This window comes from Meles meles, chromosome 3, assembly GCF_922984935.1.
Source record: "Meles meles chromosome 3, mMelMel3.1 paternal haplotype, whole genome shotgun sequence".
Lineage (NCBI taxonomy): Eukaryota > Metazoa > Chordata > Mammalia > Carnivora > Mustelidae > Meles > Meles meles.
Window position 1 is genome coordinate 18,342,198 of NC_060068.1, and position 6,808 is coordinate 18,349,005.

Below are 6,808 nucleotides of genomic sequence, written 5' to 3' on the forward strand. Positions count from 1 at the left end.
TCCATTTGGAGTCTATTTTCGTGTGTGGTGTAAGGAAATGGTCCAATTTCATTTTTCTGCATGTGGCTGTCCAATTTTCCCAGCACCATTTATTGAAGAGGCTGTCTTTTTTCCATTGGACATTCTTTCCTGCTTTGTCGAAGATTAGTTGACCCTAGAGTTGAGGGTCGATTTCTGGGCTCTCTATTCTGTTCCATTGATCTATATGTCTGTTTTTGTGCCAGTACCATGCTGTCTTGATGATGACAGCTTTGTAATAGAGCTTGAAGTCCGGAATTGTGATGCCACCAACTTTGGCTTTCTTTTTCAATATTCCTTTGGCTATTTGAGGTCTTTTCTGGTTCCATATAAATTTGAGGATTATTTGTTCCATTTCTTTGGAAAAAATGGATGGTATTTTGATAGGGATTGCCTTAAATGTGCAGATTGCTTTAGGTAGCATGGACATTTTCACAATATTTATTCTTCCAATCCAGGATCATGGAACATTTTTCCATTTCTTTGTGTCTTCCTCAATTTCTTTCATGAGTACTTTATAGTTTTCTGCATATAGATTCTTAGCCTCTTTGGTTAGGTTTATTCCTAGGTATCTTATAGCTGTTAGAACTTGTACAGGAATTCAGTAAAGTGTCAGGATATTAAATCAATGCACAGAAACCAGTTGCATTTCTGTACACCAACAAAAAGACAGAAGAAAGAGAAATTAAGGAGTCAATCCCATTTACAATTGCACCCAGAACTAAAAGTTCATTTCTTAAATTTCAAAATACTTTAAGTAGATTTTGTAGGGTTTCTTTTATGTGTCATGTTAAGAAAAGATGACTCCCCTTTTCAGAAAATAATAAAACAAAAATATCTATATTTTTCTAGTACTTTTATGATTTCAGAGTGAAAATTTTGAAGTTTAACCTATTTGAAGTTAATTTGGGAATTTGGTGTTAATTGTAGAATCTGAATTTTTTTTTATTCCAGATTGACTCACCAATTTTCCTGGTTATGCTTTTCAATAACACACTGTTATCATCATTTTTTTGTGTAGCCTTCCCTTCTTTTGTGTTAAATTCATTTGTGTTATCTTCAGGGCTTTGAATTCTGATCCTCTGTACTGTTTGTTTATTTATTACATGAGAACTATACTCTTCACTTATAACAGCATTTTACAATATATTCTGCTAACTAACAGTAAGTTCATGTTGCTGATTTCTCTCTTATATTACTTGGAATAATCCACAAGCAATAAACAAAGTTCTTGCTCCTTAACAATATGGATATTAAACCAGAAAAATCTAGGGTGAATGTTATTCTATAGAATAAATAACTCAGCTTCTTTAACAGATAATACTATTTTTAAATGAGGAGGATAATGTATATACTAAAAGAGACTTAAAATGTATTAAATTAACTAGATGCATTTCTTCTGGATTATGATTTGTACATATATGTACACGAATCATTGAACTTTTAGCATTGAGTATTTTATTAAATTAAGAAATTGTCGTTAAATGTTTAAGACTATATTATGGAATAATACACATATTGAAAGAGGCCTACATTTTAAAGAAAGAAGAAAAGAAAGAAAGAGAGAAAGCAAGCAAGCAAACTCATATTGTTAGAGACAGGTATTCAAGGATGTGATGTAGCAGATTTTAAAAATGTGCACTGGGTAGTGGGTTAAGGGTGCATATTAGAACATGATAATTATTCATGGAAACGTGTTATTTGTGTATGTAGCTTCATCATGATAACCCTGCACTTCAAGTTCAAATGAATACCCCCAAAAGGACCCTAGAAAAATTATAATTTGAATTAGAATTCCACAACTTTTATGGAGTCCATTGGAATGGAGTTACAATTGTATGTTCTATCCTATACTCTATAATCGTCCTTAACTTGTAGAAACATAATACATTTACTTACCTCCTCCTTCACAAAGTTCCAGGGAAAAATTGACCATATATAAATACTACAAATTTCTTGACGAATTTATGTTCAAGACGTGTAAGTTTTGGTACGTTTGTAACCATAAAGTAGAATTTCTAACTCTCTAGGGTCTGTCATTTTTCTATATTAATTGGGTGTCTCCTACACTTTCTAATCATTCTTACGGTTTCCCAGTAAAATCCAACTATATTCTAGATAATTTATATCATACACAATGATTGATTTTGCTTGTTTTGGAAAAGCTAATATTTTTGTTCATTTGTTTTCAGAGATAATTACTACCCCTATGCATGGTCGCTGCTTCTAGGATAATGTTGAGATAAATGCATGTTACCTTTTGGGCTTCTGGGTGGCTTATTCAGTTAGGCGGCTGCCTTTGGCTCACGTCATGATCCCAGGATCCTGGAATTGAGCCTGCACTGGACTCCCTGCTCAGTGGAGGACCTGCTTCTCCCTCTCCTTCTGCCTGTCACTCTGTTTACTTATGCTCTCTATCTCTCTGTCTAATCAATAAATAAAATCTTTTTAAAAATGCATGTTATCTGGTATTTAATGCCCTGATACTATTAAGTGTTTTATTTTTTCGTACAATATAACTATGGCTTTTACTATACTATAGACTCTTTTTGGACTGCAATACAAAAAATGTGTGTGTGTGTGTGTGTGTGTGTGTGTGTGTGTTGTTTTTAGTTTTCTTTTTTTTAAGATTTTATTTATTTATTTGACAGAGAGAGGTCACAAGTAGACAGAGAGGCAGGCAGAGAGAGAGACAGGGAAGCAGGCTCCCTGCTGAGCAGAGAGCCTGATGCTGGACTCGATCCCAGGACCCTGAGATCATGACCTGAGCCGAAGGCAGCGGCTTAACCCACTGAGCCACCCAGGCGCCCTGCTTTTAGTTTTCTATGGGAATTTGTATTCCTGTTTAACAAAAATTTTATCCCCATTTGTGTGATGTCATAGTTTTTCTCTAATTTAAAAACATTATTGACTCTTCTCTTTCTCTAACATATTTTTTTAATTTAAATTCAATTAGCCAACATACACTACATTATTAGGTTTTGATATAATATTCAATGATTCATTAGTTGCAAATGACATCCAGGGCTTATCACACCATGTGCCTGCATTAATGCCCATCACAATATTACCCAATCCCCTACCTTCCCCTCTATCTCCAAATCTCGATTTGTTTCCCAGAGTCAAGAGTTTTTCATGGTTTGTCCATTCAGTTTTCCCTCCTTTCCTGTATTGTCTTCAGAACTATACCTTATATTCCACATATGAGTGAAAGTGTATAATAATTTTCTTTCTCTGGTTAACTTATTTCACTTAGTATAATACTCTCATTTCATCCACGTCAATGTCAATGGTAGGAATTCATTCTTTCTGATGACTGAGTAATATATATACACTGTATATATATATACACTGTATATATGACCCACATCTTACCTTATATCTAATTTGCCAGCATAGCTGTTCACTGTATCTTTAGAAAAGGTTCCATACATTCACTTCTTAGCATCTCCCCTGCAGATTCTTAGACTCAGACACCATTGTCCCTTGCCTTGGTACCGAGGCATATATTACTGAGTAATATATATACACTGTATATATATATACACTGTATATATGACCCACATCTTACCTTATATCTAATTTGCCAGCATAGCTGTTCACTGCATCTTTAGAACAGGTTCCATACATTCACTTCTTAGCATCTCCCCTGCAGATTCTTAGACTCAGACACCATTGTCCCTTGCCTTGGTACCGTGAAGAACTTTTAACCATTCTTCTGATTTTCATCTTTTTTTTTTTTCTTCTAAGATATCTCCATGACACATCCAGAAGTATTCTCTAGAAAAATTAGCCAGGTGACACATTTCTCTACTGAAATTTATCCAATAGATTTTAAATAAAACCAAATCGTATAAACTTCCATAAATTGCTTATCTCAGAACTTACCCATAGTATGCCCCTCCCTCACTGGATTTGTACTGCTGTCCTGTTTGTTTTTCCTCATGGTCTCAAGGTCTTTGCACTGCTGTTCCCTCTCTTAAAACTTCTTTTCTGCATAAATGGCCTTCAGTTAGCTCCCTCAGCACATTCAGATATTTTTCAAATATTACTGATAAAAGAACTTCGGTTGACCAAACAACTTAAGAGTGCCATAGCATTCCTTTTTTTTTTTTTTAGAAAAAGAGGGAGAGAGCAGCACGAGTGAGCACAGGCAGACAGAGTGTGTCATAACATTCTATCCATTGTCTTGCTGTTTTTAAGTACATAACTGTTGCCATTGTTTGAATTGTATTATCTGTACATTTATATATGCATTCGTGGCACAGTCCCTCATTAGAATGCAGGCTTCTGAACATTAAAATAAGATGTCGTTTACTCTTCTAATGGTAAAACCTAAATTAGGAGCTGACAACATGAATGACATAATTTTCAATGAAAAAAAAATTGAATTAATCCTAAAACTGGTACATCTTTGGAATCTGCAATTATTAAAGTATGTTTAAATATAGCATTCACTTGTCTACTGATAGATTCAATTTTCTGGTATTTTATTTATCATAATGAATTATATTTATGAGTAACATTTGTCCAAATGTATACACTTGTATTCTTTTTATTTTTGTAAACTTTATTTTTAGAGTAGTTTCAGATTCACAACAAAATTGCAAGGAAGATACAAAGATTTTCATATACCTCTTCCCCACACATCCCTGGTCTCACTCATTATAAACATCCCTCACCATGGTGTTACATTTGTTACATTTGATAAGCCCACACTGATTCATCTCAGTTACCAAAAAGCATGGTTAACCTAAGAGTTATGCCTGGTATTATACATTCTATAGGTTTGAACAAATGTATAATGACTTGGATTCATTACTATAGTATAATAGAGGATAGATTCATCATCCCAAAAAACTTCTGTTTTCCACTTTTTAACCCCTATCCCTCCCCAATCCCTGTCTCCATGGTTTTGTCCTTTTGACAAGAAATATTATATAGCTGGAATCATACATTATGTGGCCTTTTCAGTTTGGGTTCTTTCATTTCTTAGTATGTGTTTAAGGTTCTTCCATGTCTTTTTATGTCTTGATAAGTGCTGTTTACTTTTAGTGTAGAACAATATTTCATTTTCTGGATACACAATGGTTTACTTAACCATTCACTTACTGGAGGACTTGAGGGTTGCTACTGAGTTTTATCAATTATGAATAATATCCACATGAGGTTTTTGTGTGAACAATGAATTTTCAATTATTTTGGATAATTGCTAGATTGTGTGGTGAGAGTTTGTTGAGTTTAATGAGAAACTGACAAGCTATTTTTGAAAATGGCTGTAGAATTTTGCTTTCCTACCAGCAGTGAATGAGAGTCACTGTTGCTTCACATCCTGGTCCACATTTGTTGTTGTTAGTGTTCTGGATTTTGGATACTCTGATAGATGTGCAATGTATGTTAATGTATTTTCATGCAACATAATATGTGAAGCATCTTATCACATGCTTATTTTCCATCTATATTTATTTATTTATTTTTATTTAATTTGGGGGGTATAGTGTCTCTTATGGTATTTGGTCCATTTTTTTTTTAAATCAAGGTGTTTCCTTATTGTTGACTTTAAGAATTCTTTGAGTAGGGGATCCTGGGTGGTTCAGTGGGTTAAAGTCCCTGCCTTTGGCTCAGGTCATGATCCCAGGGTCCTGGGATTGAGCACCACTTCAGATTCTCTGCTCAGCAGGGAGTCTGCTTCCCTTCCTCTTTCATTCTGCCTGCCTTCCTGCCTACTTGTGATCTCTGTCAGTCAAATAAATAAATAAAATCTTAAAAAAAATTATTTGAATATTTTGGATAACAGATGTGGTTTTGTTAGTAAGATCTCAAAATGTGCTTCTTACATCCTTACGCTCTAGACATAGTCTTTCACATGGCAAAAGTTTTCAATTCTAATGAAATTCACCTACCTCATTATGGAGAAATGAAGAATTAATTCTTATGTACAAGCAGTTCTTCCAGCAGCTTTATTGAAAAGACTACATTTCTCCATTTGTTTTGTTTTTGCTTATTTGTCGAAGATCAAGTTATTATATTAGTGTGTGTCTATCTCTGGGTTCTATTCTTTTCTGATGATCTACATGTCTACTATTTTGCCAACATCACACTGCCTTGATTACTGCAGCTTTATCACAATTCTTGCTATTCTGTTTTATCGGACCAACTTTGTTCTTCCCTTTAATATATTGTTGGTTATTCTGGGTCTTTTACTTACCCATGCAAATTCTAGAATAAATATACATTTTATTATATTCCATAATATTTTCCTAATTTTCATTTTTTGGACATTCTTACAAGGTTCCTGCTTTAGGAAATTAGTTCAATTCCTTTGAACACTTTATTATCAGGCATATGCATATTCACTTTTAATTTCCTTAGTTCTGTACTGAGAGGTCTCTATAAAAGACAATCTCTCCCTGTTCCTCCAATTTAAATACACCAACATTTTTCTACATGTTGTACTTTTGGGTTATTAGAGTTTTTGTGTTTTTTTGTTGTTGTTGTTGTTGTTTAATTTTTGATTTTGCTTTACTTTTTCCTCTCATAGAGTGGCATTATCTGTGTTTGTGTCTGTTTCTGCCTCTCTGTACTCAAATGAATATACATTAAAAACTGACTTCTATATCTGACAAATAGCTGATCCCATATAATATGTATTGAAAAACTGAACAGAATTTGCATAGATTAAATTATTAGTTAAGAAATATTAACTCACTCTCAAACACACACCTCTTCCAAATATATGGGATAAGTATGTTTTCTTGATTACTCACACAAGCAATAGCTGTGTGACTTA